General features: G+C 52.0%; 1 protein-coding gene across 36 annotated transcripts in view; it reads right to left on the reverse strand.

Annotated features, from left to right (window-relative positions):
* The window catches only part of EPB41 (erythrocyte membrane protein band 4.1), a 95,971-nt gene that overhangs the window by 61,882 nt on the left and 6,228 nt on the right, over positions 1-27,861 (reverse strand). For 34 of the 36 annotated variants that reach the window (XM_032920238.1, XM_032920237.1, XM_030503725.1 and 31 more), the window contains exon 1: positions 13,326-13,487. The exons of the other annotated variants lie outside the window; for them this stretch is intronic. The gene's annotated coding sequence lies outside the window, so the exon portion shown is untranslated. Of the gene's footprint in view, positions 1-13,325; positions 13,488-27,861 lie in introns of those variants that run through there. 36 annotated transcript variants of the gene reach the window in all.

Here is a 27,861-nt window from a genome sequence, read left to right on the forward strand (position 1 = left end):
GGTATTTATCAAGCATCAAACACACTAGAAAATTAAGAATAAACCTTATTACCCTCAGTATTTTGGACTCAGAACCTACTGGTCTTGCCCAGCACCCAGTACTGAAGGCCAAATGGAGAGACCCAGCTAAAATGCTGCTGCAGAAAGGCTGCAAGTCCCCCCCGTCGCAATACCAGACAAGTGAGCTCCTCTTTTCACCGTGCTGCTGACAGCAGGAGCCGCACAACAATATTGCTGAAATCCACATTCAGGCAGCACAAGGGAATGAAATGCCACACAAATCCTCTTTCCTGCAAGCTCTGTTGATATCATTGTTCGGGATAAAACAGCCATGAGAAGACCCTTCAAACGAGGCCAGGGTGAAAGAGTGGAGAGAGCACAAAGCAGCCGTGAGCTCACCCCAGCTCCCGACCAGGCGGCTCGTGCCAGACCAGCTCTTAACTCCTCCAACAAATATCTTCTTAAACCCACCTCCTTTGCACTTCCTTCAGCTTCTCTGTGTAGACACCCAAGCTGAAGGTAAATGGGCGCCTGTTCCTCCATAAGATGAACATAATGAACATGCAAACAAGGTCTGACCAGAGTTCAGATCGATCCGAGACACTTCCTCACTGGTGTAAGCTGTTAGGAGGACAGTACTGAAAAGGAGAGTAAAGCCACGCCAGGTCTAGAAAGCAGGTTGGATTTTGCAGCCCTTACAGCAGCAAGAAGTGTGGTTTAAGAGTAAAAAGCAAAGACACACACACACAGCAGCCTGACCCTGTGCCAGCTCTCCAAACTAACCAAGATGCAAAAACTCTTTAGAAGTGAATGACAACGCCACACCTAGAACATTTCATTATCTTATTCCTTATTTAACAGCTTTAAACTAGAAAAAGGGAGACTGAGATGAGCTCTTGGGCAGAAGCTCTTCCCTGTGAGGGTGCTGAGGCGCTGGCACAGACTTTTCCCAGAGAAGCTGTGGCTGCCCCATCCCTGGCAGTGTTCAAGGCCAGGTTGGACACAGGGGCTTGGAGCAACCTGCTCTAGTGGAAGGTGTCCCTGCCTGTGCAGGGGGTTGGAACTGGGTGAGCTTTAAGGCCCCCTCCAACACAAACCAGGCTGGGATTCTACGATTCCCAAGTGAGGGAGAGGCTTAAAAAATACCTGCCTTACTCGGTGGTGTCTCCTCTCCAGAACACGGGAAGGAGGGGAGGATCCTGCCCCTGCATGCTTCGGTTTCACTGGGTTTGCTTTGAAGCACGCCTGCGTTCCGCACGGACCCTGCTCGCTGCACCACTCATTGCCATGGGGATTTGCCACTTCCCAGGCGTTTCACCTGCTGACATGAGGACTTCAAACCTGTTTGTTTGATTTAACCATGCTCCTGCTCTTAAGCTGCCATCCAATTACTGCTCCCAATTACCCAGTGCTCAAGAGCCAACGTTAATTACAGAGCTCCCTGCACAGGAGGCTGCTGCCGGTGGTGCTGGAGGCTCCGCTTCCAAACCACCCACAGCCAGGACCAGCCATTCCTCTGGGACAAGAAACAGAGATGCTGAGCCTCAGTGGTGGACTGAGAGCCCTGTGCTAGAAGAGCAGGTTTGGTGGAACAGCAAAGGAGCAGAAGCTCATTGTAGCCTCAATGCCCACATCTCAGCAGCCTCCACCAGCCTCTTGGATTCCTGTGCAACCACAGCATTAAATGTCTGTTTTCTTCTGTAACACTCTACAAAACACAGCATCAGTTGAGGAGTGGGGATGTTAACCTGGAAAACTCAGGGATGTGGGGCACACATCACCATCAGCAGCCAATGCTGGGTGAATTCATACAGGATGCAAGTGCCTCTGGCAAACTGCTCAAAGAAAGGAGGATGGAGATCCCAAAATCCACAGACTAAGGGAGAAATGCCGGAAAACCATCTCCCTCCAAGCACGGGTCACTTGAAACCATAAACTGGGGCCTACTCAGGAATTAACACTGGACCTGGGAGGTAAGACCCAAAACAACTCCCTGGTGCAGAGCCCAGGCACAAGGAAACACACTGCAAGCCTTAGGAGTTATGGAATGGTTTGGGTTGTAAGGGACCTTAAAGCTCATCCAGTTCCAACCCCCTGCCATGGGCAGGGACACCTTCCACCAGAGCAGGTTGCTCCAAGCCCCTGTGTCCAACCTGGCCTTGAACACTGCCAGGGATGGGGCAGCCACAGCTTCTCTGGGCACCCTGTGCCAGCGCCTCAGCACCCTCACAGGGAAGAGCTTCTGCCTCAGAGCTCATCTCAATCTCCCCTCGGGCAGGTTAAAGCCATTCCCCTTGGCCTGTCCCTACAGGCCCTTGGCCAAAGCCCCTCTCCAGGTTTCCTGGAGCCCCTTTAGGCACTGGAGCTGCCCTAAGGTCTCCCCTTAAGGAGCCTTCTCTTCTCCAGGCTGAACCTCTGGACTTGCTCAAACAGATGGGCCCCGGAGCTGCTGCGAGGGCTGGAGCAGCTCTGCTCTGGGGCCAGGCTGAGAGAGCTGGGCTGGGGCAGCCTGGAGAAGAGCAGGACACCTCTGCATCTTGCAAAGCCTTCATGGACACATCGGCTTCTGCAGACAGCAGCATAAGAAGTTATTTTGCAACTCGCATTGCTCAGATTTAATAATCACCCCGGTGCAAGAGACCCTTCTGTCAGATTTGAAGAAAGAGCCCATAAACTTTGGTCTCTTTTCCTTTCTACACATAGATCTGTATTGCACAACGGATTGATGCAGTGCCACTTGTGTCAGACTGCTGCATGCCAGAAGGAAACATTGCTTTACCAGAATTATCCACCCTTTTTTTAATTGAATAGGAGATTCTTTTCCCAAAACCTGTGTTTCTCTGTGCAGTGCACTTCCAAAATGTTTCATGAACAGCACCGCAAAACTCATTCTTGGCAGCAGCAGGGGAGGGTGGTGCTAGATTTTTACATAAAGAATCAAAATACAGAGGTAAATAGCTCTTCTCTGTCTTCATTTCTGCTTCCAGCCCTTGCCAAACACAAGCTTTTGGGGAAAAAAACCTCCCATTGGAGGCTTGCTCAGGAGCAGGGAACACCATGGAGGCACGAACTGCTCACATCAGGGGTGCACCTGCACAGGGACCACTCACGTGCATCTGGGATCGCTTCAGTCAAGTACATTGGGGCAGCAGAATTTGCCTTTCTAATGTCACAACATGTTTAATATTAAGAGTGGCAATTAAATCAATTAGTGGTCACCCAGTGAGCTGCTGGTTTACAAAAGGAGTTCGTTTTAAGCAGCAATGAAGAAGCAAGTCTTCCCTGGGAGGGTGCTGAGGCGCTGGCACAGGGTGCCCAGAGAAGCTGTGGCTGCCCCATCCCTGGCAGTGTTCAAGGCCAGGTTGGACACAGGGGCTTGGAGCAACCTGCTCTGGTGGAAGGTGTCCCTGCCCGTGGCAGGGGGTGGAATTAGATGATTCTTGAGGTCCTTTCCAACCCAAGCCATTTTATCATTCTACGTATGATCGCTGCAATCCGACAAAGCCGCAAGGGGCCACAGCAGGTACCACGCCAACCTGTCACTTGCATGACAAACTATCAAATTAAAATCAAATCTCTGCACTGCTCCAAGCTGAATTTTTTCGAATTTGCATTAAATAAAATTAGAACTCCTTGTCTGGAGCAGCAAAGACAGATCTTTCTTTAAAAAACAGCAACAAACCTCAAGCGTTATTTCCCAAAGCACCATTAAGAGCTCATAGCTGCCAATATCAAGAGGTCTGGATCTTCTTGTGTCTTGGAGACAACCCTCAATTTTAAGCTTGTGCAAAGCCTGAGGATCTCCCAGGTTGCTTTCCTGAAGCTTGCCCCATCCTGAGCTCTAGTGACTCATTCCCAAACATCTCTGACGTGCTGCATCCATGAAACACCTCGTGAGTAGGCAAAAGCACAGCAAATGGGTGGGAAAGCACTGCCTGGAGATTAACTCAGAGAGCAGATGAAACGTGCACGTTCCCTGGTTGCTATTTCCTCCAGAGAGGAGGCACTGAGCAACTGCTGGGCTTGGCTCATGTAGGGATGTCGAGATGATGCTCAACTTCAGGGGGTGCAGTTGGCTGCATTTCTGCACCGCTTTCATCCCTCCCAAATGCTGCTGCTCCTGAGGATGTTTTCCAGCTGAAGGAACACAGGGAGGCTTGTGCTTTTCTCCACTTGTTTTCTGTTTTAAAGAAACGTCTCGATGCATTTTCTCAGGGAGTGTTTCTACTGAAGTGGATCGGGGCATTCAACAGAGGGGAATAACAAGCAGAGCCTCAAAGGACACAGGAACAACTCACACACAAAGCTCATACCTCAGAGACACACGCTGCAACTCAGCCTGTATCCTCTCCAACCCACTAGATTATGATAAGATTTAGTAGAACAAGTGTTTTTAGGCAAAAAAACAAATGTTCTTCACCTATCCTGAGATGTTTTTCTAGCGGTAAAGCCGAAGTGCTGCAAAAGTTATAATTAATCAAGCTTTAGTTTCAGTATAACTAATCACTACTTGGGGTTTTGCCAGTCAGGAGTTTCAGGAGGTTAAACTGTTTCCAAAATGAGCACAGTCTATCCACAGTTTTTCAGCTGATTTTATAGCTCATGCATCAAAAGGGGAGAGTTCTTTGTTTCCTTACAACTCTGTTTTCAATCCCGAAGACCCAGGCAGGAGGTGTGCTGCACCACACAGAGCTGAGGGCTGCTTGCATCTGTTCCTGCTACCTGAGTGATTTACAACCGTGTGCAATGAGAAAGAGTTAATGTGCAACCACTTCCACCAGCAGCTTGAGCCCGAGAACAAAGCGAACCCCGGATCAGCTCGGTGCAAACCTCACAAGCCGCGGAACCTGGGAGTGATGGATCTGCAGGGTGCTGGCAGGCTCCCTGCACCGGCTCTGCTGCTCACTTCACCTGTGCCTGCAATGAACCTCATCCCTGGTACAGATGCAGCTGTGCAGGAACCTCAATAAAGGGGAGAATAAGGTTTAAGCCCACTGTATTTCATAGAATCAGAGTGGTTTGGGTTGGAAGGGACCTTAAAGCTCACCCAGTTCCAACCCCCTGCCATGGGCAGGGACACCCTCCACGAGAGCAGGTTGCTCCAAGCTCCCTAGGGCACAGAAAAGGCAGAGAATCCCCTCCCTGACCTGCTGCTCACGCTCTGGGGGTGCAGCCCAGCACACCAGGGGGTTCTGGGCTCAAGCACACACTGAAGCCAGGTCATGGGGAGCTTCTCATCAACCAACACCCCCCAAGTCCTTCTCAGGGCTGCTCCATCCATTCACCAGCCTGCCTGCATTAGTAGGTCACCCGCCTTTTCTGCAATTAGCACTGCATGGGTCAAACCCAGCCTGAACCCCCTCCCCTGGTGTAATAACCAGACAATGCTCATGCTGGAGAGTTCAGTTCAATTCTAGAAAGAAATAAAGCTGCAGGAAAAGCATCACAGCAAAATACCCAATATCTCAGTGTAATTGCAAGCCTCCTTGCTTTGCCAGAGTCATCTCTCAAGTTCATTATCCAGTCCCATTCCTGCCTCTGGAGGCACTAATAGAGTCAGCTTTCCCGAGCTCTCCCTCTCTATTCATCATGTGATGGGAGCTCTTTCTTTAATAAGCTACATCTTTACAAAAGGAATATCACCATTTGTCATCATCAGGTCAGATGAAGAGAGTCAATCCTCATTTTTAAGTAAGCCAAGAGCAGCAGCTGCACAACACGAGGCTGGTGACACTGGTCACATCACTGCTGGTTCCTCACCAGCACCCAAACACCCTTCAGACAGGTGTTTGCTGGTGGGGATCAAGTGCACCTCGATGCAACCAAGAAGAGGAATATTTTCTTCATCAGTGCCCTAAAACTGAAGGGATGGGAGGCAGCAGCTACCCAAAGCATTTCACTTCAGAAGCAATATAAAATAGGAACCAAAAGACTTGCTCCATGGTGCAAGCAGCAGGAAAAGGTCATTCCTGGAGCTCCGAGACAAACACGCTCAGGCACTGCTAGTCCCTTGGGTTCTCATTACTAACAAGCGGGTGCAGCATCCCAAACCATGCTGCAGAGAGGGGCAGGGATGGGCACAATATGACCTCAGCAGCCAACTCCAGCTTTATTCCACCCTTTCCTGGCGGAGGGAAGGGAAGTGTAGAGACAGGCAGGAGCAAACAAACCAGATACTGCTGCCCACAAACAAAGGAAATGGGGTTGTTTTGCAGACAGCATCTAGGTAGGCAGGAGGGGAAATAACAGAAGCAGCAGTTACAACAACAACAAACCTCAACGAGAAGTCTAAAGAAACTATTTCCTCTAATGAAACAGGCTGCAAACGGTATCAGGCGCTGCTGAGGTCAGAGGAACTCGGCACGTGGCCATTGCCCCGTGCTGCCGGCAGCACACCCTTCCCATGCTGATGCCATCAACTCCTGCCTTCAGCACGGACAAACCCCCTTCTCCAGGCTCCATCCTGCTCCCATCCTCTCCAGTATTCCATGATTTTCCAGCAAACTCCTGAAGGTTGAAGCCAACTGATCTGTGTAATGAACATGGCAAAGCTGTATGGCTGCAAGAGCTCTTTCCCATCGTGTTCAAACACTCCAGGGGTCCCTCAGCTCGTGCCTAACAAATGATGGGCACGTCAAGGTGATGCCACCAGGATATGTATGATATATTCTGTATTTCATAAAATCCCAGACTGGTTTGGGTTGGAAGGGACTTAAAGCTCATCCAGTTCCAACCCCCTGCCACGGGCAGGGACACCTTCCACCAGAGCAGGTTGCTCCAAGCCCCTGTGTCCAACCTGGTCTTGTGTGTTGGCAAAGCAGAACTGGAAAACTACCTGCACATAGAATCCGGTATTTAAAGCACAGAGCAGCAGGTTTTGTCTGGGGATTCAAGAGGACTTTTGGTCAGACTGCAAAATGCCACCTTGAGCTACCTCTACTAATGTGCATCTTCCCACAAAGCCCAGGGCATCCTGCTCTCCTCTGGCCCTCATGTTGAGAGAAGAAATGAACGGTATTTGGTTGTAGAGCACTTTTATCATTTGCTTCAGCAACTGGAAGGTCCCTGGAAGTGTTCACACCCCGTGTAGCCGAGGCCTCAGCACCATGGGTTAGTGGTGGCCTTGGCAGTGCTGGGGAATGGTTGGACTTGGTGATCTTAAAGGTCTTTTCCAACCTAGTTGATTCTATTCTATGGTTCTACAGCTACAGCAGCCGAAGCTGGACCGGAAAGATTTTTACCCCTCCATGAACCAGCCCAGAGACAAACAACTCTTGGAGCTCCCCAGACTAGTCACCAGCTGCATGTTTCTCATCCTGTGAGTGCTTGGCTTGAGGCCCTGCAGGCAGCTCACACAGGCAGAACCTGGCCTTCAATAGAAAGTGTTTCACCCCGCTCTGCATCTACGGGATCAAACCAAACCACCCCTCGATGCTTCCACCATTCCCTGGCCCGGAGCATCCAGCCCCATCTTCACGAACAAATGGCAAAGACCGGCTTTTGATTCATGTGAACCCAGCTGGGAATTACTAATCCTGTCTTTGGAGCAAGAGTTTGAATAGTGGGAAATAAATACAGCCTGAGGCTCTGTACACAATGGGACAGGCGTGTTCCCACTTAGCAGCAGCTTTCTCTTACATTTAGCGATACACAAAGCCCTGAGGGGGGAAAGCCCATTTGCAATCCCACACCAGGACCACGCTGCTCTGTGCTCCCCCTGAAAGGCAGAGGAGATGCTGCAGAAGCAGGAGCAGCACACACCATCTCCTACCTCCAAGCCTTTGACTCCACGATTCTACTCTAAAGCCACGTGAGTGGTTTCGTTATTTATTTAACTAGAAGCTTTTAATTATCTCTCTCACACAGGCGCATTATATGGGGTGGGGAAGGGGGGGGGGATAATCAGCCTCCAACAGGTGACTCGTGACTTCAGAGGAATTGTGTTTTGCAGAGCAACAGCTAACTAGCCCCAATCTTCTCCTGCTGCTCCCAAACCCTGCTTCCACCCGCAGGGCTCCATCCACGGGGGGGTTTTGCTGCTGTCACAACTCAGGTTGACCTGATGGCTGTAGGAAGGGCCTTGGTTTGGGCAGAGCAAAGGCTCCTTCCCATGTCTGGGTGCAGGTCTCCTCAGGTGGCCATGGAGAATGTTATTTCATGGTGTGAACCTGCCACGGGCTGACACCCCACAGCACTCACCACAGGACAGAATGGACCCCTCTCCAAAGCTACACATGAGGGAGTGAAGCACACACACACACCACCATGGTCATGGCCACACGAGCAGCCAGCCGCAGAGCTCTGCCACCACCAAAACCACCACAAGCAGAAACACTCCTGGAGCTGCTGGTTTTCCTGCCCCTTCCAGGCTCTGCACCAAGATCAGGGAGATCCAAAATACTCAGTCCCCTCCCAAAGCACCAGAGTTCAAGTGCTGTGCAACTTAATGAATTATAAATTACAAACCACTGCTGCAGACATTTGCTCTGAGCACAGCAGCTACAGCTGGTGTGGGAATTTCAGAGAATCCCAGACTGCTTTGGGTTGGAAAGGACCTTAAAGCTCGTCCAGTTCCAACCCCCTGCCACGGGCAGGGACACCTTCCACTGGAGCAGGTTGCTCCAAGCCCCTGTGTCCAACCTGGCCTTGAGCACTTCCAACTGTTATAAAAAGCCCATCTTAGGAACACAACGAGGTCTGGAGGAATGTGCCCTGAATAGTACGACTGCTCCCAACACACACCCCAGGCCCACACAGTTTTCCTCCCTATAGAACTGTTTTATTAGAGGAAAAAAAAGAGATTTAGTCCATCTAAGCAGACAAATTAAAAGTATTTGCTTTTAATACATAATGTCAGGAGCATTAGACAAGCAAGACTTCACATCAACAGAAAACAGCGTAAACAACCGACTGAGTGTAAAGAAACTAATAATATTAATCTGGATTAAGCACAAGCCACGACGATTCCCACCTAATCCATCCAACGGACAAAGATAAATCCCTGCTCTGCCGCATCCTACAGTCCTTTGCAACTTAAGGAACCACAGTACTCATCAAAACAGGGCAGCAGATGAGAAGTATATGGTGAAATCTCGATGTCTTGCTGCCTGCTTAAGCTACACAGGATCTCAGCAAAAGCCAAGCTCCGAGAAAGCAGAACCACTGCAGAAGATCCCCGAGCCCAGAGTGTAACTGCCACTCGAGATGCAAAGCGTCACGTCGAGCTCCCCCGGAGAGATGCACGACAGCAACAAAACAGAGCTCTGAGCCCAAACAATCTGAGTGTCTGTCATTCCTTAACGCTCCAGAAAAGTTGCATGGGGCTGAAGCGTGGTTCGGAAGAGGCCAATAGATCTGCAGTGGAGTTTAAAGGCATAAAATAAGGTTTATAATAGGAAATTATTTGCATTTGTAGGGCTGCTGCAGGCCCCTCAAAGACTACTGAATCAAAGCAACACTGATTCATCCCAGCTTATTCCCATGAATGCAAAAGCAGCTTCAGCAAGTGGAGCAAAGCCGGGCACTATCCCAGCGCAGCACACAAAGAGCCCAGCTCAAGCTCCCCATCCACAGACCCACACATGCCTCCACTGCAGTGGGGTGGGAAGCACTCCTGCTCTGATTGGGATTCCCTACTGCAGGTGACCCCCTGGCCTGGACACTGAGAGAGAGCCCAGAGCTCCCACCACGGACACAGCATCCCTGAGCAGCATCAACTCCTCAGGCTTATTCCAATAAATAGATGCAATGTCACAGTAAGAGGATGAGGATTAACCTGCTCTGCAGCAGAATGGGTCCCTCAAAGAAGGAGGCTCTCCTCAAACACCCCTCATTAGAGAGCACAAGGAAAGGTGTTGGATGAGAACTCCTGGCCAGGTGCTGTGGATACGCAGCCAACTGAACTGCCACCAAGGATGAAGAGCTGGAGCTTTACTTGCTGAACCCAAAAATCCAGGATTCCTTCGAGATGCTAAATAACTCCTGCTGCAAACCCAGGACGGATCCACTGCCCTCCATCAGCAACACTTCTGTACATACAACTCATTCCAGCGTTTTACATGTCATGTTCCCAACACTATCATCCACCCATCAACATATCAAAGCACACGGAGCATCCCAACACCCCATGGCTGGAAGCCTGCAAGCTACCTCGGAACGGCAGCACTTTGATCACTAGTGAATGAATTAGTAGCCGTGGTGGCTTACTACAGAAGCCACGTACATACCAGCTATCCCCCATCAATCCAGTATGTGCTCAGCAAGCAGCAAATGGGCCCTCAGACCAGGTCTGTTTTACCACTTTCGGAAAATGAAATGCTGTCCAGTGCAAACAGTGTGTGTGCTCCCGCAGAGCGCTCGGGCAGTTGGCAACACATCACCACAGACAGGAGCTGCACATTTGGAGGATCATTGTCTAAAGCATTTTGAGGCTCTAAGAACATAAGGTGGTTTGGAAGAGGGTGAGGAGAGTCCTTCCTGCCCCTGCCCAGAGCAGGAGTGCCCTGGAGAGAGGTGCTACCTTCCCATCAAATGCTTTTGCTTCCACTAACAATCTGGTTTCAATGGCAATGTGAGCTCAGATGGAAACACAGGTAATTCCTGTGCTTCTCACCTAAGCTGATAGAGGAAATAATTAATGTGTTTGTGTTAAGGAAAAAAAATCATCATTTGCTCCACTTCTCAAGGCTCTAAGTGAGTTTCAGAGGGAAGGAGCACTATGTTTATCCTGGTATTTACCTTCTGCAGCAGATTATGTTTGTCCATGGGAATCCTAGAAAATCCTCCCCTTCTTTATTAAGGCCATGTCAGCAGAGAGACACAAAGAACCCCACTGGCTTTGAAATCACACCCAGTGCTCCAAATTGCCACAGAAACAGAACTGAAGACACCAGAGGTTGGCACCATGATGTCAAAAACTAGACATCAAGCAGCACCGACACACACCACAAGCAGGACAGCCCCGTTACCTGCCACCAAACCCCTACAGGAAAAACCTTCAAGGAATTAAAAATACAGTTGTGCCAGCATTAAAAACTAAAGCCAAACTACCATTGCACCTCCACAAAGCAACATTCCAGGCGAAGGGAGCAGGGACACACGACTCGGCTAACTGTGAAAGGAACTGCACTCCAGCACATTGCCATGATGAACAGCCAGGTCGGAGCTCCACCGTATCTCCCACCACCACACAGCCCTACCCTCCTCCCCTCAGAGCTTCCAGGGATTGTTTTTACATTTAATTGTGAAATGAGAATGAACTAATCCGAAGGACCATCCCTCCAGATCTACCTCACTCGGACAAACCAAACCTGGCATGTCTGGAAAGCCTTCAAACCCTAAATACAAAGAGCAAGGCGAGGAGAAAACTGGTTGCTCAGAAATAAGATTGTGCTTTGCTTCTCTGTATTATACCAGTATCTTCATTAAATAACACCACACAAAATTCAACTACAATCAAATTATCATTTCCAGCACAACACCTGCCCCAGAATTGGGACAGTCTCTAAGAAATTTTCTCTGGATATACAAATCTTAACTGAATATTTATACACCCACAGTCCCTGCCCAAAACCAGCCCCCCCCCAACCACACAAAGGGGGAGCAAGTTCCTTTTCCCCAAGAAACACTTTAAGCCAGGACGCTCCGGAAAGGTGGCACTCCAGATGTGGGCAAGGTGGTATTTTAACTCATTCCAGCCCCTTTGGGGTCATTGTCATTGTGAACGTTGCCTCGCTGGAGATAAGAATAAAAGTACTCCTTGGTGGAAAACCCTTGCAGACGAAGCGCACTGCTCCCCAGCGGGCTGAGGTGATTTCTTGAGGTGAAATTCAGAGGGAAGTGGGATGCACGGCTGGGAAAAAGCCAGACCACGGCACCCATGTTCACCCCATGGGTGGACAAGCAGAGCTCCACCGGTGTGCAGAGCCCAGAGCTCTTCCCCACCATGTCTCCTTCCTCCTCCTCCTGCACAATGGACTCTGGGCAGAGCTGCAGACAGTGGCTTGGCCAGCAGCAGCCCTGGCAAGGGGGGACCCTGGGTGCCAGCTCCCCTGTTCTGGGTCCCACTGTCCCGCTGTGTCCCTGTTCCTCACCTCCTGCAGAACCTGCCTCCAGCTGAGCCTCAGCCTCTCGGCTTCGTTCTCCATGACACACGCACCCCACAGAGAGCTCTGTGCGCAGAGACACCATGCACACACACTGCACACACACTGTGCATGCATGGAGACCACAGCAGCACGCACCGTGCACCCCACATACACCCCACACATACTGTGTGTGTGCAGAGCACGCATGCACATTCAAATCCACACAATGTACCCTTTACATGCACAGTGCACACAGATCATGCATGCACACACACACACTCACCATGCAAGCACAAATACACTGTGCACACATGAACATGCTCACCGTGTGCACGGATACACCATGCACATATGAACACGCTCTCCATGTGCACACACAGATACACCGTGCACATATGAACACGCTCACTGTGCGCACAGAAACACCATGCACATATGAACATGCTCTCTGTGTGCACAGATATACCAGGCACATATGAACATGCTCCCTGTGTGCACAGATACACCAGGCACATATAAACATGCTCTCTGTGTGCACACACAGATACACCATGCACATACGAACACGCTCACAGTGCACACAGATACACCGGGCACATATGAACACACTCTCTGCGCGCACACACAGACTGTGCACATATGAACATGCTCTCCATGTGTGCACACAGATACACCATGCACATATGAACACGCTCATCGTGTGTGCACACAGATACACCGTGCACACATGAACACGCTCTCCGTGTGCACACACGGACACACCATGCACACATGAGCACACTCATCGTGTGCACACACAGATACACCGTGCACACATGAACATGCCCACCATGTGCACACACAGATACACCGTGCACACATGAACATGCCCACCATGTGAACACACAGATACACTGTGCACAAGTGAGCACGCTCACTGTGTCACACAGACACACCGTGCACACATGAACACGCTCTCCATGTGTGCGCACACAGACACACCATGCACCCATGAACACGCTCTCCGTGTCACACAGACATACCGTGCACACACACCGCTCACAAAACCACAGAGTCATTTACACGGCAGCACGGACCGCGGGCGCGCACCGATAACGCCGTTTCACACACACACACACACACCCCCCCCCGCACGCACGGACACACCGTGCAAAAGCCATACGCGCACCGATAACGCCGTGTGCGCACACACATGCACGCGCACACGGCGCGCACGCACACGCGGCCGCGCGCACTCACCGGGCCGCAGCAGAGCCCCCCGGTGCGGCACCCCGGGGTCCTGCCGCCGCACTCTGGCCCGTTCCGCTCCGGCTCCGGCTCCGGCCCAGGCCCAGCCCGCTCCGCGCCGCCCGTGTGGAGCCACCGCCGCCGCCCGCCGCCGCCGCTCTGCCCCTCTCCCGGCCAGCCCCGCCTCCCACAACACTGTAGTAAGTTCCCATTGGCAGAGAGCAAGGGGCGGGGCGCCAGCGCCGCCTCGCTATTGGTGGAAGGGAAACCGCGGTCGGTGACGGGGGGGGGAGCGGGAGCGCGCGCCCCCTCACCGCTTCCCGCCACCCCCCCCCCCCCCCGCCCGTTCCCTTCCCTCAGGGGCCGCCCGCGGGCGCCGAGCCCCGGCCCTGAGACCCCGCGGCCGGGAAAGGGGAAGGAAGGAGGAAGCGACGGGGTGACCGGCAGCACTGCCCGGCCATAAAGCGATGCGGGGGAGGCGAGAGGAAAAGGGCCGCGATCGTTTGTCGCCGGGCGGAACCGGTACGAGAGGCGCAGGAGGGGCGCAGGCTGCCGGTACCGCCGAGCAGCGGCGGTTCTCGCCTCCCGCCATGACCTAGATATTAAATACAGCTCGCTGTCTCCCAGAGAAAGTTGTGCCCGGCTCCTAAGGGAGGAACTGCGGGGGGTGGCGATGGTGTCTATTTTATTTAAACATAACGCCATAGGAACCGAAGAGGTTCCTCAGCCGATGCGTGGGACCAAGCCCATAAAGCAACAAGGGAGATGGAGAGCCCCTGGTGAGCAATAAAACCCCTCAGCCTCGCTGGTGAATGTACAGGAATAGGAGCACCCTACAGGAGAACCAGCACCGAGTGCGTTTTCCTCACCTACAGCCAAATTATGAGCTGTTTTTACCCACCAGAGCTGCCCAGCTCTTGCTGCCATGTACACCACAGTGAAACGCTCCCCATGTTCCCATCGGAGCCTCCCCGGGGCTCCAGGGAGGCTGCTGCCAGCCCGACCAGCGCTGAAGCACCAAATCCCCCTTCACACAAGCCCACAAGACACAAGGAACTGCGGCATCTCTGTCATCCAAAGAGAATTAAGCTCTCGGGCACATTATTCTGCCTGTACCACGAGCGGCTGCCCCAGCATCCTACCTCTTCATCGGGGCTGATGCACACCCTGGCTGGGACACTTTCACCTCATGCTGAAGCCCTCGCTAGTGCACACCAAGCGAGGACCACTCACACACTAAGGACATGTGCTAAATGGGAGCCAAACCCCATTTTCTAGACAAATTAACACGCTTCTCACAGCTATTTCTTCTCCTCTCTATGTCTATGACACAGCTCTGCCAAAACACGCAGAACGGGGCAGCTCCCCCCTTGTCTCAGTGTTGAGATGTCTTCCAAAAAGCTCCTTAATGATACGGAATAGCGCTATTTTTGCCTTAAATCTGGACTATCTGGTGCTTTCCTTGGACTCGGATGGGCACGTCTGATTCAAAGACACAGGCTGGGAAAGCTCTGGTGGCCCCAAGTCGTTGCTAACACCAGGGACAGACAGTTCCCCTGAAGCTCTGACTTTGCTCCCCACAGCATTAAATCAACACATTATAATAGCCCTGGCTGTGCGTGCAAGAGGCTGAGACACTTGGTGCTGACCCACCACCACAACCACTGCCTTTGCTACCGCTCACCCTGCAAACACACTGTGTCAGAAGAGAAACACGAGTGCAGAGGGCTTTAAGGAGAAAACCACAATTTTGGGTCGCGAGGGGTTGGCAACAGCATCTTGCAGTTAAGAAAAGCAAGCAAACAAAACCACGCTGCTTCATCACAACATGCAGAGTGGAGATTACATGGAGGAGAGACCAGGGCAACACAAACTTCGCATCCAAGCGGTGACTTAACACCACGCAGCACGTCATCCCCCATGCTCAGCTCACCAGATGATCCCCAACTCCATCTGCCGCCATCTGAGCGCAGAGAGCAGCAGCTCCCGTGTTTGGAGCTGTCATGTCCCAGGTGAGGCATTTATCCACAGGGAGCCCTAGTGCAAGCTGCCACACACACTGTGCATGAGGGCAAAATATGCTGTTACCTCTTCAGACCCGAAACAAATGGCCAAGAGCTCGAATGGCAGAAGAACTTCAGAGCAGGAGAGTCATCAGATACAAAAAGAAGCACATGCCACAAAAAGAATGCCTTGAAAATGTTCTCCTGGGGCAGGGGGATTTGAACCAAGGCCAAAGCAATGCTTTTGTAGGGAGCGGAAGAGAGGAAAAAAAACCACCCCAAAAAATGACTCTTGTGCATATGGAAACGCCACCATCAACACCACACTTCTGCTGCAAATCAGCAGCTGAGCTTCCAACCTTTTCCTTCCTCCCCAGCCCCAAACTGACCTCTGAAATCCCATAGGAAGTAATGGAAATGTCTTAAATTCTTCACTATAAGAACAGTTTGCCCCGTGCCAAGCCCGGATTGCAAATATTTAAAGAACTCTCCCAGTTCTAGCTGGGTTTAAGTCGCTTTATACGAGTCAATTAGAGACTGAGAATTACTTTAATAAGTCAGGATTTCTTGGTATTCGGCTGCTGGATATAGGAATAAGGAGAGGAATTATATTCATTTTAGGCATGTGTTTGTGGTCTCCAGGGCAGAAGCTGTTCCCTGCAAGCTGACACTCTACTTGGACCCCGATGGGCTCAGCCAGTGCAAATCAGCTGGGTCACAACAGAATACGATGCCAAGCCCTACCCTGCGCCTGTTCAACATGCAAGCAGCTCAGAAGTACACGCTGTAGCATCTTAAGAGCATCTAGACAGTAGGTTAAATCCAGCTCAAGTACGTTCTTCATTAAAGAAATCCTTGGTAAGGCGATCCAGCGCTCCGCAGGCCCCCGTGGGATGCACTACTGGTAGGATCTGTGGTAAACCAGGACTCCCAGTTTACATCAGTGCTGGTGAACACTGTGCCTGGAGCATTCCTGGTCCTACAATAAATGCCACAGAGCCTCCTCACCCCGAGGAGCTCCTCTCCGTGAGGAATTCCCAATCCAAACAAAGGAATTGTGCATTGCACTGGCCCTAGCTCTCCTTCCCCCCAAAGCAAGCAGGATTTAAGGTGAGGAGAAAGACTCGGGGTTATGCCAAGATGTAGGAAAACAAAGAAATTCAGCTGGCCAACAGAACCGTTTCTCCAGCAGCGCTCTCACTAAGCTGCCTGTGCCTACATTACACGTGTGTGTACGTTCTACACTCAGTTTAAGCACCACGTTCACGCAGTTTTTAGCAAGCAAAGGTCTGCAGAGCAGCAGCAGCCATTTCGGAAGAGCAAACAAGGTGGGAGGAGAGCAGGTGGCTCCGTTTCACCAGCTACTGGCCCTCTGCCCTTGGCTCCTCTTCCAAGACCTACTCTCACCATCAGCAGTGCTCTGGCTGAGAGCAAAAGGCCGGGACGAGGTCTAAAGGAAATCTCCCTTTGCCTTCACGAGCTTCCTTTTACTATAACCCGGTGATGCGGAACAAAGATACTGCAGGTAAATGATTTACCTGGGAGGAAGGGGTGCTTCAGCTCACGCTGGGGTTCTCCCATGCTCACCCCTCCGTTGAGCACACAAAGCTGCAGGCACAGCGGGATCCACCGCCAGGAAAAGCCTCTGACAGGAGGAATTGCAAACTCAAAACATTTTCATGAAGAACTAGAACACGCTGCACCGCTTCCCTACAACATGTGGGCACACGGTGAAGGCAACCTGGGACATCTACACACACCTGGCTCCATACCAAGTATTTAACCAAAGATTAAATCTAGTCCAGCCCATCACAGCCCTCTCCAAAACCAACAATCGATTCATTGTTGCGTGAGTTATTAAAGGGCCAAGCAACAATCTCCGTAATTAAAGAGACTATGTGATTTTGCTACTGTAATCCCACTTGGCATCATAGAATCATGGGATGGTTTGGGTTGAAGGGAGCTTACAGCTCATCCAGTTCCAACCCCTGCCACGGGCAGGGACACCTTCCACTAGAGCAGGTTGCTCCAAGCCCCTGTGTCCAACCTGGCCTTGAACACTGCCAGGGATGGGGCAGCCACAGCTTCTCTGGGAAAAGTCTGTGCCAGCGCCTCAGCACCCTCACAGGGAAGAGCTTCTGCCTCAGAGCTCATCTCAGTCTCCCCTCTGGCAGGTTAAAGCCATTCTCCTTGGCCTGTCCCTCCAGGCCCTTGTCCAAAGCCCCTCTCCAGGTTTCCTGGAGCCCCTTTAGGCACTAGAGCTGCTCTAAGGTGTCCCCTTCAGGAGCCTTCTCTTCTCCAGGCTGCCCCAGCCCAGCTCTCTCAGCCTGGCTCCAGAGCAGAGCTGCTCCAGCCCTCGCAGCAGCTCCGGGGCCTCCTCTGGCCTCGCTCCAACAGCTCCACGTCCCTCTCGTGCTGTTGCCCCAAAGCTGGACACAGGACTGCAGGAGGGGTCTCTCCAGAGCACAGTAGTTAGTCTCAAGTTTTCCTAAATCCAAGCAGCTTCTCCTCTCCTTTTCAGCGTGGTTTCCTACTGGAGAGTTTTCCTTTGTTGGTTGTTTTAACATGGCCCTTTGAAGGCCAGTGTTGCCAAACTAAAACTTCATAGTCTTCCCCGTGGGCAGCAGAATCCAGTTTTGGAGCCACTACATCTTTTTGTCCTGGGCTGGCTCATGCAGATGCCTTCTGGGAACATGGGGAAGGCAGAGGGGACAGCCAGACAACTAAGCCTGTACACCAGGGAATTCCCATCCCACCCAGAATCTGCTTCATTGATGGAAAAACCTCCCACTGTGGGTTTCATTGGTTTGCGTGAGGTTGATGTTCACTTCAGTCTGTGTCTTGCAGCAGATACCACGAGCTCCAAAAGGAGGAATAAACTAGATGAAGAGAAGCATCAGCTCTCTCCAGGCTGCGTGCCAGTGCAGGGAAGAACAGCTCCCTGGAAAGTCAGCTTTGTTCCAGGGCTTAGAGACAGCGCGTGAAGCACACTGCTGCCAAGATGCACCATTTAAAGATTAGAGGAGGTCAGCTTCAGATTGCAGGATCGAGTTTTCCTACTGAATGTTTCTACATTGAGAGAGAAATATTTTTCCCCTTAAGTATGGGTAGGAAACATTAAACACATGAGCGGCTGCACTTAAAGGACCTAGAAAGTGCTTTAAAAAGCCTGGAGAATAGATTACAGGCGATGCCCTGAAGACAAGTAGCACAGGCTCAGGAAAAGGCAGAATCAATGTGGCACGAGCCTGAGCTCCAGAAACAGCCCAAGAAAAGGACTGATCTATGGCAAGAGCCGTGACAAGCACACTGACCTCCGAGCTCTCCCTCATTTCAAGCATTTACAGGTTTTCCATTCCGTAGGGATTGAGAGTAAGTCTTAGCGAAGACACAACTAAAACTAGAGGAGCAGGCTCGACTCCCTGCCCCTTGCTAATAAATTCCAGGAGACACTGCTGGAAACCTCTCTGTTTGGGCAGCAGGAGGAAGTTCAAGCCCTTATGCCAGCCTCCTAAACCAAACCTGAACAGCAAGCTTGGCTTGGGCTGCATCTGTCACTTCAGCAGGGGACAAGCTCAGCTCCGCAGCCGTTGTTGAAATAAACCCAAACCCAACAGCTAGTGCCACCTAGGGACCGGTCCTAAGGCAGGGAGGGAGCAGAGCCGCACCGCAAACAAAGGGTGTCAGTGGCTGATTTACTTCTTGAATGGACGAGAAGTCAAAGTGCAGCGAGCAGAGGCTCTGGTCTATTTAAACAACACCGGAGAGGTGGGTTTTGAACTGCAGCTTCTCCCCAGAAAGGGACCAGTTGAGTGAAGCTTTCCCAGGGGCTGCTCGAGCACAGCTCTGGCTCCGTACTGTCACACTCTCCATTTGGGTGAAGAGCATCCGTCAGCTTCAAAATCATAAAATCACAGAATCCCAGACTGGTTTGGGCTGAAGGGACCTTAAAGCTCCTCCAGTTCCAAGCCCCTGCCATGGGCAGGGACACCTTCCACTAGAGCAGGTTGCTCCAAGCCCCTGTGTCCAACCTGGCCTTGAACACTGCCAGGGATGGGGCAGCCACAGCTTCTCTGGGCACCCTGTGCCAGCGCCTCAGCACCCTCACAGGGAAGAGCTTCTGCCTTACATCTCACCTGAACTTCCCCTGTTTTAGTTTAAACCCATCACATGTTGTCCTAATAAAATACTCTGGTTCAGGGAAGTTTCAAGGAGTTCCAGGTTTATTTAGGACTGATGCGTACCTAGCACGAAGTTAGAGCTGGGTACATGGCAGAGAGCCCTCAGGTCTGTCCTAACTCATCACCTGTAATCCAAAGGCTGGGGAGCAAGTTCACCCCAGCTAAGTGAACCCAGCACTAAACTGACAGCAGCTCATGAGTGCAGGCTAGACCTGGCAAGACCTAACATTTGTTTAATAAAGACGTTAGTTATGGAGAGCAAATACAACTTCTAAACAGAGCACAGGCTATCTTAGTCCTTCCATAATTAAGAGTTGAAGCTCAGCACCACCTTGTTCCATGCTGCTTCCCCCATCTGCTACCTCCTTGGACCTTGCAGGGTTTGTCTTAAGCTACTGCCTGGATCAGATTCGTCATCACGAGGCCTTTCTGCCGATGATCCCTCCAGCTAATACAGCCCCAGTCTGCCACAAGGCGCTTCTGCAGGTGCACAGTGATTAATTGCTGCACATTTCCATAACCCATATTAAAAAGGAAGACTTCCCAGCTTGGTTGAAAGGCAGTATATTAACCTCTGGAACTGGCAGTCATGGATACCAGCTTCAAAAAGATTAACATCCATAGGACAAAATCCCAGAGGACAGCACCACATTGCTACCAGTTTTCCTGGAGCTTTACGAAACAAGGCATTTTTGAGGCTTTGTTTAAGGTCTTAGCTTTCCACGCTCATTTTATAAAGAAAACCCAAAGCAGTTCAGATTTACAGGCAGAATCCAAGCACTAGGGAGGGGGAGAGGGGGAAAATCAGAAGTTGTAGAGGAAAACTGTAGGTATGGATGGAGAGACAGGGAGGAGAGGGCAGGAATGCTTCAGCTGCACTGCTGCCATCATCAGTTAATTGCCAAGAGTCACCCTCACTCAAAAAGGTTTGTTACTGAATGAAAGAATATAACTGATAGTTCAGTGTGTTCTGCAGGTCCACTGAGGCTGCACGTCAACATGATGCACATGGCAAATCCTCTGAGCAACAGCTCTGAGATGTGCACCAGGCAGCTCCTACCACAGCCTGCATCAGAAAGAAGCTAATCGTCATTAAGCTGCCATCTTTTATTTCTAATTATTTGTCTCCACAGCAGGGTTCCTCCAAGCAGCAAGCGAAAGGGAAGCAAGTCTCAAAGGAAGAACTGTTTTGAAGAGGGCCTGCAGCTGCCACCACATGAATGGCTCTCCAAGAACTGTAGCAACTGCTACCAACTGCCCGCAGAGCTGGGAGGAAAGCATCTCTGCTGAGGCTGTTTTTCAATGTCGGTTTTTAGGTCAACTAAAACAGCTTTTCTTATGCAACAAGAGATGTAGAAAGCTCACTTGCCTTTGAGTCTTTGCTTTCATTTAATTAGATGGTAATTCAGAAGGCAGCACTGTTATTTTAAACCCCACAATAAGAACTATTTCACTGCCTTACAAAGCGCTGAAGTGAAACCACTGAGCTGAGCCAGCCCTAGAACTTGACACCACATTGGATCCTGAAGGTCTCTTCTCAAGGGGTGGGACAAGCCAAAGAGATACCCTGGGCCCCGTTCCCAAAGAATCATAGAATTGTTTAGGTTGGAAAAGACCTTTAAGATCACAGAGTCCAACCATTAACCCAGCACTGACAAGGCCACCACTAACTCATGGCACTAAGCACCACATCTACACACCTTTTAAACACCTCCAGGGCCGGTGACTCCAGCACTGCCCTGGGCAGCCTGTTCCAATGCCTGAGCACCCTCTGGGGAAGGAATTGTTCCCAATCTCCATCTAAACCTCCCCTGGTGCAGCTTGAGGCCGTTTCCTCTTGTCCCATCCCTTGTTACTTGGGAGCAGAGCCCAGCCCCCTCCTGGCTCCATCCTCCTGTCAGGCAGTTGCAGAGAGCAATCAGGTCCCCCCTGAGCCTTCTCTTCTCCAGACTAAACCCCCCCAGGTCCCTCAGCCGTTCCTCATCACACTTGTGCTCCAGGCCCTGCACCAGCTCCGGTGCCCTTCTCTGGCCCCGCTCCAGCACCTCAATGTCTCTCTTGCAGTGAGGGGCCCAGAACTGACACAGGATTTGAGGTGCAGCCTCACCAGTGCCCAGCGCAGGGGGACAATCACTGCCCTGGCCCTGCTGCCACACTGGTGCTGAGCCAGGCCAGGACGCTGGTGGCTTCTTGGCTGCCTGGGCACAAGCTGCTCCTGTTCAGCCGGCTGTCGACCAACAGGAGAGGTTCAAAGCCAAAAATCTCACTGAAAGGTGGAAAAGCAGGAGACCTTCTTAGCTCCTCCTCTTTGAGCTATATGTAAACAGGAATTAAGGGAGACCTGAGTTCACAACACAATTTCAACAGCCCCATGGAGCAATGCCCTTCTCAAGGTGACCCATGAATTAAGGGATAGAAACAAACAGTTTCATGTACGGGTAAACTTCAAGATCACAACACGTGGCTCTCAGCATCACCAGAGCCAAGGCACAGCCAGACCCAGCCCAGCAGCAGCCCATTTCTAGACACACCACACTTACTTTCTGGACAGGCTTCAAATAATGACAACACACATGAATCTCAGCTTGAAGGTGAAGAGCACAACCCAAACATCACAGGCTCCTCTTGCACCTTCAGCATTTTCCTTCACAGTTTCTGCCCTGAGCTTCCCTCCATGGAAGCTGCTGGTGTGTTCCTTTTAGGACTGATGCCCAACACTTACCAGGCCAGGAGAGGAGATTCACTTACTACAGCTCATATGCATTTTATGTTTACCTAAGAGATAAGCCAGGCTTAGAGATGGAAAGGCAACCTGAGCCTGCTGTATTCTCTGCTGGGTGAAGGTCAGGGCCGTCCCTGATCCAGTGAAACTGTACCACACAACCTTTATCTTTGCCATCACTAACAAAGCACCACTCAGCTTTCTTGTTTGCTGATCAAGATTAATACCAAGTATTAAGCAAGCAGCAAATTTCATTGCATATCAGGGTCAAAACCCCAAAAGCCTCTCTTAAGCAGGACCACTGAAACGCAGCTCTCTACCATCTGTCCAGCACATGAAAGACAACAGACCGCTCACACAGACAGAAGTCATGGTAAGACTGCTCTGGGGAAAGCAAGCCAGGGGTTGTCCAGGTTTCCAGCATTCCCCAAGGAGGAAATCCACCCTTGAGCAGCGACGTGTCACACAGTGACAACCAGATGGGTGCCTGTGTCCTGAAAGTCGGCTCAAGCATGAAGGAGGAAGAGCATCAGCCAGTGACCTGGTCCAGGACAGTCCCAGTGACTGTACTGGCCAAGACTCCAACAGCCACACGAGTGAGCACTTGTGGAGCTCTGGAGTACTGGGAGCTACTATCTGGAGTAAAATCCCAGCCAGCACGCTGCCAGCCTGCATGTCTTGCAGCTACACCTTCTGTGTGGAGGAGGTTTATTCTGCATCCAAATGACTGTCGGGTGTTTGGTGGGGTTGAAGCTCAGCACCTCTGCTCAAGGCAGGTTCTCTAGTTAATTAAGGATCCTTCTTCTGGAGATGTGGTAGCAAAGAACAGCTCATTCAGAACAGGAGGCGGCTGCTCAGCTTCCAAATACAGTGCTCTGCTTATTTCTGTGTGAGAACAACAGGTTTATGCTTGGATTTGATCCATCCCTCCCCTGTGAGGATGTACACATTATTATGTGTAATAATAATGAGTTTAAGGATAAAGCAATCTGCTCCCAGCGCCTTCCTCTGCTTTCCCTTCAAGTCTTTCATCAGGGACTGGCATGTTGGTACATCAATGCTCGGTCACAGAGTGGAGCTGCTCTAAATGCACTTAGTCCTTTCTGTTACTGGGAGAGGAGAGGATATTACTGGGGAAGGGTGATGGTCAGGAAAGGGGAAAGCTGAGCAGGACTTCCGAACTTTGATAGTGACCTCAATACAAAGGCACTGCTGCACCCAGAGAACCAGCTTTACGAAGCAGACCCTCTCCTCTCCTCCACCCTGAGCACACACACTGTATGTTGAGAGGCTTTAACACACAAACCACACCTCGCAGCCAGGCTCAGGGGCAGGCACCAAACCTCAGCAGGGAAACCACAAGAATCCACCCCACCAGGATGATTTCCCCTCGTGCGGAGCAGCATCTCTGTGAATACAAGCTGGAAACATCAGTGCCTGGCATAGCCCTCCAAGCTCAACACACATTTCCCCTCCTCTGCTGCCAGAAGAGCCTCGAGCTCCTCTCTGTGCCCTTGCAAAGCCCAGCACATCTGCAAAGAGGAATCCAGCCCAGGGCTGTGCTCCAGCCTTCAGAGGGTCCCTTACACAACCACGGCACTGATTTACCATCAACTGCTGTCGGGAGGCATCTGGGCAGGAACAGGGAGCACTGCTTCAACTACCAAAACCATTCTCACTTCTACTTGCTCACCTGCAGGCACATAGTGAGTTTTTAGCATCAGGTCAGTGCTCTACACCCAGGCTGGAACGAAAAACTACTGCTGAGGCTTCTTCAGGTTACAAACTCAGCCTAGGAACTGCTGTATTAACTGCTTCTCAGTATCCAAAACCTTCACACACACACAGAGGATAAATCCTGCCGCTTGACAACAATCAGTGCTCCAGACTTTCAGACAGAATAAATAGGTCAGTTCATTATTTAAGTCCAAGTGATTCATTTCAGCTATTTCCTCCCACTGATCTAACAGAGCAGGTACTTACCCAGAGATGAGGCAGCCGGGCAAACCACAGAGGCGAGGCATCAGAATCCATCCCGGAGATAGAAGAGAAAGGAGAAGAGACATAGGTTAATAAACAGTCCCAGTTAAACACGAAAAACCCCACACACCCTCCAGAAACCCCCCTGGAGCCCCAGAGCCCAGTGCTCACGGTTGTACCGTACACGAGCGCTGGAAGTGAACTTCAGTGTCTGACTCTCCCCAGCACAGAAGGTGGAACCAGACGTTCACGTCGAGCCACTTCTTAGAAACGTAAACACCGATTGGGGCAGGAGAAAGGAAAAACAAGGAGGAAAAGGAAAAACACCCGAGCCTGACGTTACCGACTGCTGATAACGCAGCACGCAGTGACGCAGGCGGCCCGAGCTGCCGGCCCCAGCCCGGGCATGGGCACCACGGAGCCCCGGGCTGCAGGAGCAGCGAGCACAGGGTGAGGCTGCAGCCCCGGGGTCCTGCGTCGGTCCAGCTCCTCCAGCCTTACATAAATTGTGGTGCAAACTTCAGCGCTGGATGGACACAGCCCAACGCCTCCACCACCACCACCGGGCTCCAACAACTGAGCCCTCTAGTGGGCTTGGAAACCTCAACAGAACACCCAGGGGCTTAATTTAATTAACACTCTGCCAGAGGCCTCTAAACCCTAATCCTCTCCACAAAAGGATCATTAACTAAATGGAGAGATTCAAGAGAGCAGCGGTGCTCTGAGCCGCAGCAAGGCAGCAACACGTCGGGGCCAAAACCCTGCCAGATCCTCAGCCCACACCACAACCCCACCGAGGGTCCGGGGGGATACAACTCGATAGGAGGGCACAGACAGGGCATGTCTAGCAGGGTGCCTGCTTCCCCTACAGCCCCACCAGAGAGACGGGCACAAGCCTGTGGCTGCACCACGATGCTGACACCCAGTGCTGTCATCTCCATTGAGACCGAAACCCCAAACTGCTGAACCAGGAGAGGATTTGATTTGAACGGCTGAGGGACCTGGGGGGGTTTAGTCTGGAGAAGAGAAGGCTCAGGGGGGACCTGATCGCTCTCTGCAACTGCCTGACAGGAGGATGGAGCCAGGAGGGGGCTGGGCTCTGCTCCCAAGGAACAAGGGATGGGACAAGAGGAAACGGCCTCGAGCTGCACCAGGGGAGGTTTAGATGGAGCTGAGGAACAATTCCTTCCCCAGAGGGTGCTCAGGCATTGGAACAGGCTGCCCAGGGCAGTGCTGGAGTCACCGTCCCTGCAAGTGTTCACACCCCGTGTAGCCGAGGCCCTCAGTGCCATGGGTTAGTGGTGGCCTTGGCAGTGCTGGGGAACGGTTGGACCTGATGATCTTAAAGGTCTTTTCCAACCTGGTTGATTCTGTGATTTAGCTGCAGCACTGGTTGTTTTTTAAGTGTTATTACCCACTGATGTCAAGAGCCTGGCAAGGAGCTGAAGAGCAGCTCTCCTTTCAAGAGGCAGCCTCAGTGCTTCAAGTGAAGGCTGGGAAAACACCTCCACCCCACAGAGGAGCTGCAAGGAGCACATCCATTAGACTACTCATTAGCGTGGCAAACAGGAGCAGGAGAGAGCTTAATTACAGGGCAGGGATCATTCCCTCTGGGTTTGGGTGTCAGCAGTGGCCTCGGTGGGGCAGAGCTGCCCCACGGGACAGGCGTTCCTCGACAGAGCCCACAGCAAGAGCTGCCTTTGCTGTGCCACGTGTCTGTGGTCAGCAGGATCCTGGTTGGGGCTCTGAGATGAGCTGCAGAGCCTCGGGCTCGCCAATGTGCGAACCCAAAACAAGGAAGACTTCAGGCACTGCTTGCTGCAAAGCTTCTCCATCAGCAGCAGCCTGCACCCGCCTCTCCAGAGGTACTGCTGCAGCCAAGCTATAGGTACTGATGCCCTGACTTGGGTGCTGCATGCGAGCACCCCAGCCTCAGCAGCAGCTTCTAAAGCTCAAATCTGAGCTCCAGCCATGGCATTCACCAGGGCAGACGCTGCAGGAGCTGCTGATGGCAAAGGCTCATGCCTCAAAGGCTGCCACAAGCAGGGGCAGGGCTTGCAGGGTGGCCAGGAGATGTTTTACACACTACCTCCCTCTCCGAAACCAAGGCAGCCTTCCTCAGAGGGATCCCAGCCCTCCAAGGTGCCAGCCAAGCCCATCGCAGCCCCCCTGTGTTTGGGTTTGGATGCTGGAAAGCACTCACGGAGGCCTCCCTTTTCCGTAAGTGCCTTTTTATTCCTGCGCCCTCCCTGGGGCTTTTTGGGACATGCCTCCAGGACAGAGCTGACACGTCCATCCATCGCCTGAAGATGCAGGAACAACTGTTCCCAGAGCTAATGAGGCTGTCCTGCTTTGACCCGGGGCAGTTTCCAGCACACACGGAATCAGCGGCGCTCTCCGTGTTCACCCCCTGGAATAAATCTCAAGAGCTCCCTCTCCCCAGCGCGGGCAGGAACACAGATGGTCACAGAGATTAAAGCATACAGAGAATTAACCACCCCGTGCAAATGAGCCGCTTCACCCAGCCCAGCGCTGCCCGGAGGTTCGAGGTTCGGCGCTCAGATGGGATCATCGCAGGGTGCTGAGCTCTGATAACAGCCTCCTATCGGCCAGAGCAGGAGGCCAGAAAGCTGAGGCCTTTGAAGGCTGTTTGTAAGGGAGGCGAGGTGCCAAGTGCCAGCGCCAGGCTGCTGCTGCCACCACGTTCTACTGCTACAGAGGACCTGCCCCTGGGTCGGGGCAACCCCAGGCGCAGCTACAGGTTGGGTGGAGAAGTGATTCAGAGCAGCCTGAGGAGAAGGACCTGGGGGTGTTGGTCAATGAGAAGCTCCCTAAGACGCAGCAGCGTGTGCTTGAGCCCAGAACCCCACCACGTCCTGGGCTGCACCAAAAGGAGCGTGAGCAGCAGGTCGAAGGAGAGGATCCTGCCCCTCTGCTCTGCTCTGGTGAGACCCCACTTGCAGCACTTTGTGCAGTTCTGGTGGCCTCAACATAAGGACATGGAGCTGTTGGAGCAAGTCCAGAAGAGGCCACAAGGACATCAGGGGCTGGAGCAGCTCCCGTATGGAGACAGGCTGAGAACATTGGGGCTGTTCAGCCTGGAGAAGAGAAGCTGCTGGAGACCTCAGAGCAGCTTCCAGGGTCTGAAGGGGGCTACAGGGATGCTGGAGAGGGACCTTCATCAGGGACTGTAGCAATAGGACAAGGGGTGATGGGTTCAAACTGAAACAGGGGAAGTTCAGGTTAGAGATTAGGCAGAAGCTCTTCCCTGTGAGGGTGCTGAGGCGCTGGCACAGGGTGCCCAGAGAAGCTGTGGCTGCCCCATCCCTGGCAGTGTTCAAGGCCAGGTTGGACACAGGGGCTTGGAGCAACCTGCTCTAGTGGAAGGTGTCCCTGCCCGTGGCAGGGGTTGGAGCTGGAGGAGCTTTAAGGTCCCTTCCAACCTAAACCAGCCTGGGAATCTATGAAATAAAACCAGCAGCACCAGGAAAAAGCCTGGTCAGCAGCAGGGATCAATCCTGCGCTCGGACAGCTTGTTGTATTCCCACTGAAATGGAGCTCGGATGGATCAAGCACTGCTGCAACCCCAACATGAGCTGCCTACAACTCCAAACGCTGCCCCAGCACCTCTCACAAAGCACTGAGCACCCAGGGGCTGGCAG

This window comes from Strigops habroptila, chromosome 12, assembly GCF_004027225.2.
Source record: "Strigops habroptila isolate Jane chromosome 12, bStrHab1.2.pri, whole genome shotgun sequence".
Taxonomy (NCBI): Eukaryota; Metazoa; Chordata; class Aves; order Psittaciformes; family Psittacidae; genus Strigops; species Strigops habroptila.